The sequence below is a fragment of the Meleagris gallopavo genome, chromosome 6, assembly GCF_000146605.3.
Source record: "Meleagris gallopavo isolate NT-WF06-2002-E0010 breed Aviagen turkey brand Nicholas breeding stock chromosome 6, Turkey_5.1, whole genome shotgun sequence".
Lineage (NCBI taxonomy): Eukaryota > Metazoa > Chordata > Aves > Galliformes > Phasianidae > Meleagris > Meleagris gallopavo.
Genome location: NC_015016.2, coordinates 47,562,686 through 47,577,483, shown reverse-complemented (window position 1 = coordinate 47,577,483; position 14,798 = coordinate 47,562,686). Strand labels below are relative to the sequence as shown.

The 14,798-nt window shown below is 38.1% G+C and overlaps 2 long non-coding RNA genes across 2 annotated transcripts; one reads left to right on the top strand and one right to left on the bottom strand.

Moving 5' to 3' along the window:
* Window positions 1-6: 6 nt before the first annotated feature.
* On the top strand, window positions 7-11,182 carry LOC104911580. Its single transcript, XR_004160186.1, has 3 exons — window positions 7-208; window positions 8,642-8,740; window positions 9,490-11,182. It is a non-coding gene; the product is annotated as an uncharacterized LOC104911580 (long non-coding RNA).
* LOC104911579 lies at window positions 1,074-8,448 on the bottom strand. The gene is made up of 4 exons (XR_794026.3): window positions 8,348-8,448; window positions 5,182-5,240; window positions 3,531-3,753; window positions 1,074-1,188 (listed from the first exon to the last, which is right to left on the bottom strand). It is a non-coding gene; the product is annotated as an uncharacterized LOC104911579 (long non-coding RNA).
* Window positions 11,183-14,798: the final 3,616 nt, after the last annotated feature.

Genomic DNA, 14,798 nt, shown 5'->3' with positions numbered 1-14,798 from the left:
GGGCCGCCCTCCAGCCTCTGCGCACAGCGCGCATGCGCGGCCGAGGGGCGGTGAGTGCGCGGAGGGCCGCGCCTGCGGGCGGTAGGGGAGGTGGGTGTGCGGCGGTGCCGCTGTGGGGAATGTGCGCTGCTTTGCCCCCGTCTCCTCCCTGCGGCCGTGGTGTGCTGAGGTCCTGCTGACGGGCTGTGTCTCCCCGGGGCAGGGAGAGGTAGGTCCGCGGTGTTTCCTTCTCTGGGTTCTAAGTGGTTCGAACATTGGGAGGTACCAGTTTGAGGGTAAAAATTCCCTGTAAGCACCACACCTCATCTCACACCGCCCCAAACGCCATTGCATTTGCACGCTGTTGTACAACAAATACAGCAAATGAAGATCCTAGGGATGTAAGACGTAGAAAACAAATATTAAATTAAAAATGCCATTAAATATATCCCAGTTTGTTCACCAGGATTTGACTAACATTCATCAGAGCTCCAGTGAGGATCTGCCTTGAAGCAGCCCTGCCTTTCCAACTCTGTCACTGAGGCAGGGCGATCACAGGATGGTTTGAGCTCTGGCAGAGATGGTATTTCGTGTTGGAAGACACTTGATAATAAAAAGGCACTATAGGGTTGACAAGCCTAGCAGTAATGCTCAGGAATGTTCCCAAGAGCCTTTGGCAGAGTTCAAATGTTACACTAAAATAAGCTCAAGTGGATGAATATGATGGAGGAGCGTCCAGGCAAATTAGATCTATTACAGTAGACATAAAGCAACCTCCTGGGGTTTCTTCAGAATTTTAGGACTTTCTACTTGAGAAACATTACTGTGCCTGTCTCCTCCTTCATGCAGCGTGGCCATTCCATGCTTATTTTTAACATCGTGTTGATTTCTGTAGTAATAGATGATGATCTCACCACAGGGAGATGGAGCAGAGAGGAAGTGCTGTTGCAGAGGGAGTTTTTCTTGGAATATCAGTAGGAAAGACAAGAAAAGAATGCTGACTTAACCTCAAATAAGAACGTCTTTTTAATTCTTACAGAAGGATTTATGTGCTGATTTTCTGGGCTTTATGGGGAGAGTCTTCATTAGAAATGTCTCAGGTGGTTTTGATTGAGCTGCAGGGAGAAGTATTTTGAATGGAGAGTCTGTGTGGAATCTTCTGATAGATGCCATGCACTTGGTCTGTGGGAATTCTCAGTCAACATATTGCTATATAAAGAGAAAACATGTTTTCAGTTGTTTGTATTTTTTTTTTCTTCTGATGAAGTGTTAGGATTTGCATGTGTTTGGTCTTTTGATATCACAGGCAGCACATTTTTCTGTAATGATGGAGCAAAAAGCATGTCTCCTTGAGAGCAGACATGCATTTTTGTGGCTTGAAAGAGCAATTGTTTACTGAAAAGCAGTGCACAGAGCTCTGTATACAGAGCAGTTACTACGGGCAGTGGTACCAGATGTCACAGTAGCAATTCTGAGTTCAGCATCATTTATGAGGAGTTAAACAAACACTCAAGTTACATACATTTTTCATTATAGACCTTTAATTAGAAGGCAAGAAATGAAATCACATTGATCTTTTGCTATGGAACGGCTGCAGTTACAAAACAGAAATTGATTTATGAATCTAACCTGAACAAAATACTATTGAAGCTGCTGTAGAGTTTGTTCCATTAATAGTGTTTCAACTGAAATAAATAACTGAAGTAGCACTGGAACTCCCTTTCAAGGTATTTTCTCTCTTTATAAGGTAGATTATTATAGATTGCTTCTCATGTTATTCAACCTGCTGATTTAGTCTCCCTTTTCTCTAACAAGCTCTCTCTAAAATTCTTTTGCTTGGTTGAGGCATTCAGTGAGAGATCATCACCCGAGAAAGCGTATCTGGGATGCATGTGCAGGTCTGTTGTGTAGAATACCTCAACAACGTCAAGTTCCTGCAGTGATTTGCATAGAGTTTTAAGATTTCATAGATTTTCAGGACCTCTGTTGAAATCAACGTTACTCAGAGTAAAGCAAGTTTTCAGTTACATTCAAAGCAATACCTAAAAGTCTGCATAGGTTAAGTGTTAGATGCTCAGAATCATTCTAAGGCGTACTTTAAGAGAATGTCTGAAATAATTACAAAGCTGAGTGCATGCAGACTGTATGCTGAATATAGTTATCAAATTACTTAAACTTTTGTAGAATTCAGTGGAATAACAAGGGACTATTATCAGACTCCTCCCATAGGGCTTTTGTATGCATAAAACATTTACTAAATTACTTGCAAAAACAAGCAGTGTTTTCCCAGAAATCTAGATTCCTGACTAAATATCATCTTTTGCACAAAACATCTGTTTTCAGAGCAGATTTGTTAATTTACCCAACTATTGAAAACAGAGCTCTTCTCACTTCTTCTCCGCTGTTTTGGTCACTAAATTCTTAGTGAAGGCTTCTAGAGGTCAGCACTGGAATGTCATGTTTTATGTTCAGAATGTATTTATGGGACCATTTCTGTAATTCCTATGGATTTTTATTCATGTTATACTTTAATTTTTTAGTAGTAATGTGCTGAGCAGTTTCCAAAGATCAACTTGTTGAATAAAAAAAAAATAAGACACAGGCATTATTTTGACCTATACTATTTACATGTATATAAATCATGAAATTGGCAAGGTCTACGAACTGAGAGTTTGTTAGAAACTTTTTTTTTTTTTAAGTGGAGCTATAATCTGAAAAAGGGGATTTAGAAATCAGTTGTACTTTAGAATGTGAAAGTTTTATATTTACATGGTGTGGTTAATTTTCATACAAAGCTTTTCGTTATTATTCCACTGTGAAAACAAGTAGGGATGTAAGTAGTGTTATCCTTACAGACTTGACAGACACCACAGAATTGCAGAATTAACATACTCTTCAATGGATTTGTTTTGTTTGATACATATAAAAATACTACCACCTAATGTACGCTAAACGTCATTCTTTAAAGATCAATTTAAAATCATGATCTGTTCTGCGTGTTATGTATCCCCCAAAAAAGATTGTGTAAATGCTTGTTGATTTTAGTGGTGACACACAAACCACATAAAGGAAATCACCTCACTCTTACGTAGCCATGCTGAGTCTGCAAAACTGACAAGCAGTGTCTAAATTAAGCATAAGCAACTAGATGTGATTTTTTTTTTAAGTATGTACTCAGATGTTTTTGTTAGTCACTTTTCTGACCATTCATATATTTTTTTAAGTAGACATCATTAGTATATGAAGTTTAAACATGGCTTCTCAATACATTTAGATTTTTAAACACATTGAAATGTTGTTAGATGTCCCCTATGCCTGACAGCACCACTGAAGTTATCCTGACCTACCACAGAGTTCCTGCTGGCTGTGAAGAGGTGAACATGTTATTAACATAACTAAGACATATCAACTAGTTTTTGTTTTCTTTGGAGAATATGAAAAGAGTTTAAATTTTATTTAATTCTTTGCTTCCTACATGAAGAAACAGCTCCTTTACAATTCTCTTGTAATACTCAACTGCAGATTCACCATATAGTAAGAAGAGCCCTTACCTCATTTTCTCCAACAGCAAAGCTGACCCTCAGCATTTAAAACCAAATGGAGCAACAGAGCCAGCTTGAGAGAGATGCTTCCTTTCCATTACAGTTGTGCTTGCATTCTGCTGCTTCTGTGCATTCACTTCTTTGCGTATCTGTCATTAATCTGTATCAGACTTGGAAGGGGGAAGTGGATGCTTCCTTCATATAAGTACTGTCCCATTAGAGAAGCAGGACACTGAAATTGAAATTTTAGATTTGTGAGGCTCTCCCACTTTTTTTTTTCCCTTTTCAGAGATCAAATTTGTCTATTGCTCGTGGAAACCAGTCAAAAGTATGTTGGCATCTTCCTTCTGATGAAGTCACCATCACTTTTGGCCTATTTTTTTCTTTTCATGTCCTAAGCAGATGCTGTTGCTTCAGTCATTGGAAACTATGAATGCTCAACACTTGTGAGAGAAAAAGCCTGTACAAATTAAACAGATTGGGTTTAATAATTCCACTTACTAAACTGAAAAATCAGCACATGCTTTGGAAGGCTGGAAATTAAGTGATATATGCCTATTATGTACATGCACCTAAGATCTAGGGCAAAAAATGCTTTTCCAAATTGTGATTAGAACAGTAACCCCAATCCCTGAAATTTGGGACTATCATGCTTTACAAATGGAAGTTCCTGCTCTTAAGATATCAGAGAAATGCTATGTTAACAATTCAAACACTGGAAAACAATGACAAAAAATGTGAAAAGTTCACAGAAAATTTCACAGTACATCATCTAAATGAATAGTAATTCAAAGTAATTCTTTTAAATTCAATACAGTTGACACCCCACTTTACTTGTCTGTAAAGTCTAACCCATTGATTCATCTTTTGTTTAATCATTTATTTTATTCAGGATTGTGAGATAGCATGTGCCTCTCCAGCTGAATTAGAAAATGTTGTATTTATTAAACTGAAATCTATAATATTCTTATAAAGGCACATTCCATTTTAGAGCTTGAGGATGCCTGGATTTTGTAGCAAATTTGTTGCTATGCGTACCTCACGTTGGGTTTGCCTGAGGGTTATGGCAGCTCAATCTCTATGAATTAGAAGGAGTAAAAAGCAGGTTTTTTGTTTCTATAGGTAATGTATAATCCTGATATTAAAAAAACACTTTGTAGAGTTGGGTGCGATGCATAAAAAAGATGGTATGCAGCTTCTGAGATATTTTTTTTTTTGCTGTTTTCCATCTTTTCACTGTTGGTTTTGTTGTTTTCTTTTTTCAGAAAAAAGATATGTACACTACTCTGTGAGATTACTTGAGCTACAATACCAGAAGTCAAAATTACTTAAACAGTGAAAATAGGGATGATCCAAGAGGCAGAATCTGTCTTCTTAATAGGCTGAGCAAATGTAAAAGGAGTACCAAAGACTAAGATGTCACTCCAAATGTATACAGTGAATTTTAATTCCAACCATGATATAATTCTGAAAGCGATGTGACAGACTTGCTCACTATTTCTGTAGCAGTCAAAAGGAGATTCAGTTGCTCTTTTGATGATTCGTATCTAAATACCTCGTCCTCTCACTGACCACTCACAACAACTCAGCACACGAACCGGATTGTATTTTCTTGTGCAGACTTGTTTGTTAGCATTCAGAGAGCCAATTGATTACTTACACAATTTCAAGTTAGCTTGCACAGTTGTCACCAATGGAGTCACTTATTTGTTTTTTTTCCTGAAAAGAATTACACAATTGTAATGAGGACACTTTTGCAGTGATATTATGCTACATTATGAGAAGTGAAGCATGCATGAGAAGTAGTGCTGGTTTACTACAGGAGCCAAGATTGGATTTGTGCACCTGGCAACTTGGTGAGAAACAAAACAAACAAAAATCGGAAAGTTTAAAATAAAACCACAAACAAAAAAAAACCCTACAAAACTCACCATCCAAATATTAAAAAAAAAAATCCTATCAACATGACTACAAAAAGTGCATTTGATACCAGAATGAAGGCACAATAAATATATTTTATACTGTTTTACAGGGCAAAAAAAAAAAAAATACAAGCCTGAGATGACATGTTAAGTTTTTTTATGCAGTGACTAAGTTTTGCTACTTTGTTATACACATCAGATTCTTTTATTTCTTAAGACTTAAAACTAATATTTTTAGGATTTATTAGTAAAACATAGGAAAGGTTAATCAGCCAGTTTCAAAATTCTTCTAATTGTCAACAGAAACTAAAACTTTTGTTCATTTGTATATAAAATATGTGTATGTACACATACATGCAATGTGTGTTTATATATATAAATATGAACAAGCCACAACATCAAGTACTAATAAATAAAGAATTGAAACTAATCTAAGTGGAATCTCATACAGGTTACAATATCTTATGACAAGCAGTTACTCAAATAACCATTTGGAGTCCTTAGGTTACTAACTTTCCATGTCTGCTTTACTTCAAAACCTTGGAGAAGAAATGTAAAGGGCTGCCAGAGCCGCATAAGTGTGTGCTGACTTTTCAACCTTTGCCTGTTTCCTGTGGGAGATACCACAGTTCTCAATTCCTGGTAAGAAAACCATCGAGGTTCATTTTTAGAACAACCAGTTCTGCATCTGCATTTATCTACTTTTATGTTATGGAAAGGATGTTTTTCTGGGTTGCTTATAATAAATGGTACCGGACATAGCCAGTGGGATGATAACAGTTGCGTAAACCTAAGGCTATGGTTTGATGCAACTGAAATTTAGTTGCTTGAAACTAATTTGACTGTTGTGGCATTGACACGTGTAGTAGTATTATGTCTGAAATGTAACCTCATACAGAGAAGACAGAGGAAAAGGTGGCTTGCCAACTATACGTAGTTATTGTTAAGATGTGCACAATGTTTTCTCACAAACAGAAAGAGAAAACTCTTTCATGCTGCATGAGGAAAATTAATAGAAACCCTTCATTGATGTTAGCTATTTGAGGGTTGTGTTTGTTCATTCATGTGAAACTTACAGGAGTAACATCCAGAAGGGCTTCAAAGGGATGGTTCTGAAACAGCCACTTGAGAGGTGATTGTGATAGGAGAAGAGTTTCAAGGAAGATGTTGATACTAGTGCATCACAAACAGCAATCAGTACATTTATCAGTATATACAAACTAAAATTCATCTAACCTTTTGTTAGAGGAAGGAAGTAAAATAATTATATGCTGTTGCCAAAAACAGATACAAGATTAAGTAATAAAACTGGACTAAACTATTTCACATTCAACTTGACCATACAAGGTTAAGATGAAGAATATGAGAGTTTGGCTTAGAAAAAAAAAATCTCAAAGCTTTTAATTTGAAATTATTTCTTTGATAATGAATTGCACAAAAAAAAAAAGTGATTAGAGCACAACACACATCAGCATCTCCCTGAGCAGCCCTGCTGCATGCCCCTGACTGGCAGAGCGCTTATTGTGCACAAGGTCAGAGTCTGGGGGAATGCACTGAGGCCCCTTAGGTGCCCCAGCAATGGGATGCCAACAAGGGCAGGGTGCCATTACTGGCTGGACACCTGAGGAAACAGCTGCCTTCACTGTGAGCCAGGCATCTGGCCAAAACCCAAGGGGTAAGGACTGGATGGTTTAACACAGAAGAGATAAAGGAGTGGAGCTGGCAGAGGCTTAGTAAAGGTAAGATAGGAGAGAAGTAACATGCAAAGTAGAAACTATTATCCCTGAGCAGCCACTGAGAACTGCTGCTGCTGGCAGTCCCTCAGCACCTGGCAGGTAAGGGTCACAAAGATGCGAGTGTGATTATACAGAAGATCCAGTATTTCTGTCCTTAAGACTGGGCAGTACCACTACTCTCATTTCTCAATACCGTGCTGTTTCCTCCACAGGGCTGCCATTTCCTAATCCTTTATCTTGTCTCTTTTGCCTTAGCACTGTGAGGTCTGATTTTGAGACTTAAGTTCAGAATTTTGTTAATAACATATGTTTTCAGTATTTGTACTTTTTCATTTTCAAACAATATATATGAACAAAAATACACATAAGTATTTAAAACAAAGGAATCAGTAAAATGATGAAAACTAAACAATTCTCATAAAAAAAAAAAAGAATATTTTGTGGTGAGTAATGTACCTGATCTGTTTCTCATTCTTAAAGAATCCATTTCATTTTAGTAAGGAAGTTATTGGGGCTTATTCATTATTTACATTCTTCTGCTTTCCCACTGAAAATCATGTTCTCTACAAGCATTGGAGTCAAATCTCCGTTTTCTACACTTTCATTATTTCTATCTTTGATAGCCTTTACATTTGAGCAGACTTACTACTCAACTAAATTAACAAAACAAGTTCTTCCATTGCAGCAAAAATGGCATTAGCTTCACTAACCAGAAGTAAAACTACTAGTTGTCATTAATGGAGTTTATTTCATAGAAGTTACTACTTGTCTGGCTTATCTTCTTGAATAATTCTACAGAGACTCTCATTATTTCTTTTGCAACACATAACAAAGGTTTTTACTTGATTCTTTCTATCATCAATCCTTTGATATCATGAGGTGTCTCTACATGAATAGTACATCTGGATTTATGTGCATGTCAATCAGTGATAAAAAGAGACAAAACTGCATTCAAAAAGTGTGCTTGAACCTAAAATTCAGAAATTTTATTCATGTTTGGACCAGGAGTGGTTTGAAGACTGATCATGTACATGTTCCTGCTCCAGCCTGTGTTTTCAGTTTACCACCTGTATAATCAATGAATGTACAGATGTTATAATTATGAAAGATATCAAAGAGTTTGGCTAAGCAGGTTATTATACCAGAAGTGAATAGATAGAATGCTTACCTGTGTCCTGGGCAAGCTGTAAAACTCCAGGAGGAGGGATCTCCAGAAAGAGATCCTTCTGTAGTTGTAGTCAGCTCTTAAAAGCAGAGGTGGAGCCAAGCTCCATCCCTTCCAGCAGCACAGGTGAATTGCCTTCACTTGTGCTCCCAGGTGACTCATTGCTTGCCTCAGGTGATCAATCAGAGGTTCAGGCTGTGATTCAGCAGTTCCCATACACAACCTATCTGTTCTCTTTGCTCTGAGGCTTGCATTAAGCAACCACTGTTTTTACCTGTATGATGTTTGCTTTTCCAGTTTTGGTTTTAGAAACGGGGCGCTATCCTGAAACAGCAATTTCTCCTTTGATCTCCAGAGAAATATCACCTCACTTCTAAAGTTTTTCAATCTTCTTAGGTAAGAGAAATCCCTTCCAAGACTGTTTGGTAGCTTCAGTGTCTGTTTTGCATAGTGTAAGGCAATAGTGACGAGAGAATGTTTTATAAATACGCACTGTGTGCTTTAGATTACCAACACCACACAAACTAAAGCAGCCTCATTCCCACTGGCTTGTTATTGTACAATTTTCCACAGTTATCTCCTATTCTTATCTTTCCACAGTTCTTTCTGCATGAGTACATGCTAAATAGACCACCCAAAAGAACCTAAGCGCCATTTGGCTCCTGGGCAGTATACTGCCCAGTGAGACTTTCTGGCATTGTTCCTAGCTATTTAAAGATTAATAGGTTGCAACAGAGGTTGGCAAGAACAATATTTGATCTTACCTCTGCAGTATGTTATTTGCTTAGCGTTGTCCTTAATGGACTAGAAAAAATCTGGACTGCTTAACTATACAGAATTAAATGAACGTTCATATTGTGCTTAATTAGATAGAACTCGGAGAAAGAAAGTAATTGTTACAGTACAGAGAAAGAAGAGAAAATACTGCATGAAACATTTTCAGTACAAAATGTTAGGTAGTGTGGGGTACACACTGAATGAGAATTATAGCATGACAATGTGTTATGACAGCAAGTGAACTTATCTTTCTTACAGTATCTGAATAAACCCAAAAGGAAGTTTTGCCTTCCGTTTAAGTATTTTTGTGCATACTTAGTATAATTATGAAACGTTAACTGTTTGCAACACTTCTTCTCTTCTCTCAGTGACCCTAATACAAAATTGTCCTGGTGTTGTGGATCGCAGCAGTTTATTTTGAAGAATGAGTTGAACAGATATATAGGAAGCTACATGATGTAAAAAAACACTTCTTCCTATTTTGAATAGTTACAGGGATGAACTGAATAAAGGTAATAGAATAAAAGAACAATACTTGTCATCTTACACTTGGAAATCAAAAACTAAATGTCACCTCCACTGTAGTTCTTACCAGGAGAACTCTATCTCAGTGTTTCAATGTGTTCTGACCCAAACAGAGGCAGGCCCTCCTGCCTGAGTGCAAGGTCTGACCTTCATCTCTGGTAAAGAAGTCATTGTTTCCCTTCTCTGATTAAGTATTATCATGTGTTTAAAATAAAAGATTTGTAGAGTAAAAATCATATTGCAAACTCTTTAGTAAGCAGTGACTTGCATTGTGACTTGTTTTGGTTGCATTACTCATGCAGATTGTTGCTAAATTAGAATAAGAAGCTCACAGTAAGGCTCATGGTTTCATAAGAAGGACTTAGCAGTGTTAGAAATAAAAATTGCTCAAAATCCTTTAAATCAAGCCAGACAGAGTAGTCTTGCTTTGTTTTTTTTGTTTTTTTTTTGTTTGTTTGTTTTTTCCTAATGCCAAAATAGTTTGCTTAATGTTGTAGTTCCAAACCAACTTGTAGAACTGTCAATATTTTTTCTAGATCTGAACTTTCAGATCGTGACCTCTGACTCACCCAATGACAATGAGTGCAGTTTCAAACTGCTGCAGTCCCCATCAGTTCAGCATCTCTCTTGTCAGGGAAAAGTCTCACCTCCCACAGATATTATTCCAAATGAAGTGTCAGATCCTGGAGGACAAGTTGAGGTCAGCTTAGTTTTCTTGCTACAACAGTTTGAGTTCATGTAGCCCTTACTATAAATTGAAGTATAAAATTGCAACTCTAAAATTACCACCGCCTCCCCTTTCAGAGCCTTAAGATTGTGTATGTTGCTTGAAGAAAATTATCAGAAGAGATACTTCTATGAAGACTTGTCATTGTTTTATGGTGATAGGTGTTTTGTTGTTTTTTCTTTGTTTGTTTGGGATTTTTTGGGGCAGTTTTTAACTCTGTACAACTCTGGTCCATTTTAATAGATGCACTCATTGATGAGGAATATATTCTATTAGTAATTAAACATAACTGTGCTGTGAGCTGCAATTTGCATTTGTTAAGCCAAACCGAATGTCTCTGGCCTCTTAAGAATAAGCGGGGAAAAACTTCATGTATATGAAGTAGGAGTGTGGAATCAAAGTAACAAAATAAAGTGAGTAGGGTCTGAGAGAGAACAATTGGATAATTAGAGTTGGAGATTGCTTTGAAATTACACATGTTAACAGATGAAGATGCAAAATAACATTGTTGCTTGGAGCATTCCTAGCAGTTTGGTGGTAACTTCCTTTTAGGTAACAATTTTCGCAAGTCAAGAAGTGTTTCATGCCAGGCAGTATTTCTTTGCTAACAAGGGGAGATAATAGAAGGGCTCATGCCAGTGGCTGTCACTCGTACAGAACAGAATTATAGAATCTCCAAGGATGGAAAAGACCTCCAAGGTCATCCAGTTTAACTGCTCACCTGTCACTAATATTTCCCAATAAACCATGTCCCTCGGTACAACATCTAAGTGTTTCTTGAGCACCTCCTGGATGGCAACTCCACCACTTCCCTGGTCAGCCCATTCCAGCACCTGACCACTCTTTCAGGGAAGTTTTTCCTAACGTCCAACCTGTATCTTCCCTGGTGCAACTTGAGGCCATTCCCTCTAATCCTATCATTAGTTACATGGGAGAAGAGGGCAATCCTCACCTCTCCACAGCCTCTCTTTACATGGTTGTAGAGAGCTATAAGATCTCTCCTGAGCCTTCTCTTCTCCATACTAAATAACCCCAGTTCCCTCAGCCGCTCCTCATCAGACTTATGCTCCAACTTAGTACTCAAAGTGAGGCCTCACCACAGCAGAGTACAGAGGGGTAATCACCTCCCCGCTCCTGCTAGCAATGCTGTTTCTTATACAAACCATGACATTGGCCTTCTTGGCCACCTGGGCACACTGCTGGCTCATGTTCAGCTGAGTGCTGACCAACACCCACAGGTCTGTTTCTTCTGCACAGTCTGCCCCAAGCAATCCTGTAGTGTTGACTGGGTTTGTTAGGGCCAAAGTGCAGGGCACTCGGTCTTGTTGAACTTCATTCTACTGGCTCCAGCTCAGGGATGCAGCCTGTCCAGATCCTTCCGTAGGGTCTTCCTACCCCCATGCAGATCAACACTTCTTCCCAGCTTGATGTCATCTGCAAACTTACTGAGAGTGCACTCAGTGCCCTCATCCAGATCATCAATAAAGACATTAAACAGGACAGGCCCCAATACTGACCCATGGAGATCGTGAAATAGCATGAGGACACAGCAAGGGGAATGACCTCTTTTCATTCTGTGTGTACACAACTAAGGATATTTCCTAGACCCTGGGATTAAAAATCGATTCAAACCCATATCTACAATGGAGTTGTTGTGCAATACTTGTAGAACTTGTCTTCCAGAACTCACTTTGCTGTGCTGTAAAATGACTTGCGTTTATTTTATGGGCATATCATCAGACTTACCTAGCATTTGTTTCTAAGTCACTTCAACAACAGCAGATATTATGCATTTAAATAAATGCTGAGTAATAACACTGTTCTTGCAGTAGTTCGGAGGAGGTGATAAAGTATCCACTTTCTTCAGCTGAAAGGTAAGTAATTCTTTTTCTAGAAGTACCTTGTGGGCCTGTCATTGAGAAATAAGTCAAACATGAAAGGAATTTCAGGCCTAAAGGCCTTGGGTCTCTTCAACCAGCTCTTCCACCCTACTCAGTGGGTGGCAAAGTTTGCAGTAAAATCTTGGAGCTAGAAAAAGGAGTGAAGGAGAATAAGAAACACTTCTGTCCACACCATTTAAAAACTAAGAGTAGTAGGAAATTTAGAGTATGACAATACTCAAGCAATAATATACCATACCAGCAGATTTTCTTAATCTGAAATTGGTTGAGTGTTCCTAGTGGTATTACATTCAGTAATGTAGCAGTGACTTCTGCCTGGTGTAGCATCTCCAGTGATGTGATTTTAGAAGTTCCACACTTTAGCTAAAGGGATCATACAGGTTACATATATGTATTTTTAGTTCTTCCCAGCTGAATATCCTTTCTGTCTCTAGATACTTGCATGTATTCTAAGCACTGCTGACTAAAAATTATTGTGCAAAATCATTTGCCGTTTCTTAAAGACAGTGCTTAAGGGGAAATATGATCATAGAAAAATCCTACCAGGGAAATAACTGAATCTATGAATCTGTCTATCAGTATTTTTTAAAAGGATGACCTTTATAGCAGCAATTAGGAAAGCAGAGAGAAAATCTGACCATGTGTTTGCAAGAAATTGGGTAGCATCCCTTTCTTTCTTAAAAGACCAACAGAAGAACAGAAATGCAAAACACCTTGCCCAGGGTTGATGAGCAGAGCAGTGGTGGGAAGCAAACTGTGGACTCCTTGAAACAAACAAATCTACTGATCTGCCATAAAGACACTCTGCCTTCAGAAGCAAGTTCTTTGCTCTCTTAGATATAAGGTCCCTGCCCATATGGATTTCATTATATTGTACATTAAAAATAAATAAATAAATAAATTAGAATATTCAAGTGAGAATCTGCTGCCAGCTCATATAGAACTGAACTCGTGACTGGCATCACTGTTGATATGAAGAATTTTCCGTGTTATGGCATCTTTATCTCCCTTTTCATGGCATCCAGAGATTGTAAAGGAAGTACAGCAATTAAAGTGAAATACAGGTTTAGAGTTTTGACAATTTAGACAAAGCAGAATGGGAACGCCACTTAACCAAGATAGAGATAAAATGATTATTTGTGTTTTAAGAAAGCAAGACTCTTGCAAGATTCTGGCCCTCACTCTCCATGGCTTATGCTTCTATTTACAAAAAGATGTCTTATTCAATTGCATGAATCCAGATATTTTCCTTGTCTTGCAGCCATAAGCAGTGATTCAGTTTACCCAGTGGCTCTTTGTAGCCTTCAAAGCCTGAGCTTGCACTTTGTACTTCTGGGGAGAGCAGCATGTTGCATGAAATGTGACCTCTGAACAACTTTCCCACTAAAGCAGAAAGCTTCCTTTCTTTTCCAAGGTGTAGAGCAGCAATGCCTGTCAGCTTTTCCTCACTCTGAAGTGAGTTTCTTGCCTTCTCAGATGAAACAACTGCAGATTCTAGGCTGTCTTTCAGCTTTCTCAGGCACTGCTCTTGCTCTCTAAATAGCTTTGTGCATTTTCCACAAGTTCACAGATTTTATTCCTCTCATCTGTATCTTTTTTTAGATACAGATGTTGTTGGTGAACCTTTTTGCTCAGTTTTCCCTTTGCTGGGCTCAGACCAATAGCAGAGCAGCACAGATGAGCATATAAATACACAAATAGACTGCTAAGCAACCATCAAACCAGACACACGATAAAGAAATGTACTGTTAGATATCCAGCAGGTTACTTAGAGCAGTCTCTTCTTCATACACATGAGGATTAGATGGTTAAATGGTTGTTGTAGGTTTTTATTTGTTTGTTTCTTTTGCAATTCTCTGTTCCACATGTTTTAGAATTCATTCCATTGCCGGTATAGTTTTGTATTTGTGTTACCGACAGTGACTACAGAGGTAGTGGTAATGTTCTGGAACACTGACATCTGCTGGTAGTTGAGAGTCATGATATTTAGATAGAAAAGTATCCGTCAAATCAGGCTGAAGACGTACTCTGGCTATTCACCAAGTCCAACTTTCATTTTAAAACTGGTAGGGTTCTAGTCACAGTAATATCATTAAAGGATGTATCATGCATAACTACTTCTTTACCTGCTATAGGGGGCCTGCTTAGGAGGGGGGTTGGGCTTGATGACCTCTGGAGGTCCCTTCCAACCCCTACAATTCTGTGATTCTGTGATGCTTCTCACTCCCTAAGCTGCATCTATAAAAACTTGTCACCGTTTTCATTGTACTATCAGATAATGTGTGGTTGTTTGTAACCTTTGTGTTGAAATAAAGACTGAAATACTTCTTGATTGATACTGACTACCTGTGAACCTGCGTATACACCACAGCAACATTAATATTTTGAATGTTATGAGTAGTACACACTGCAATTACAACAAAATGCAACATTCCATAAGCTGTATGTAAAGAGCAGCAACATGCATTGTAAAGCTCTGGGCAGTAACTCCTTTCTGCTTACATATATGTTATTACCAGTTCAC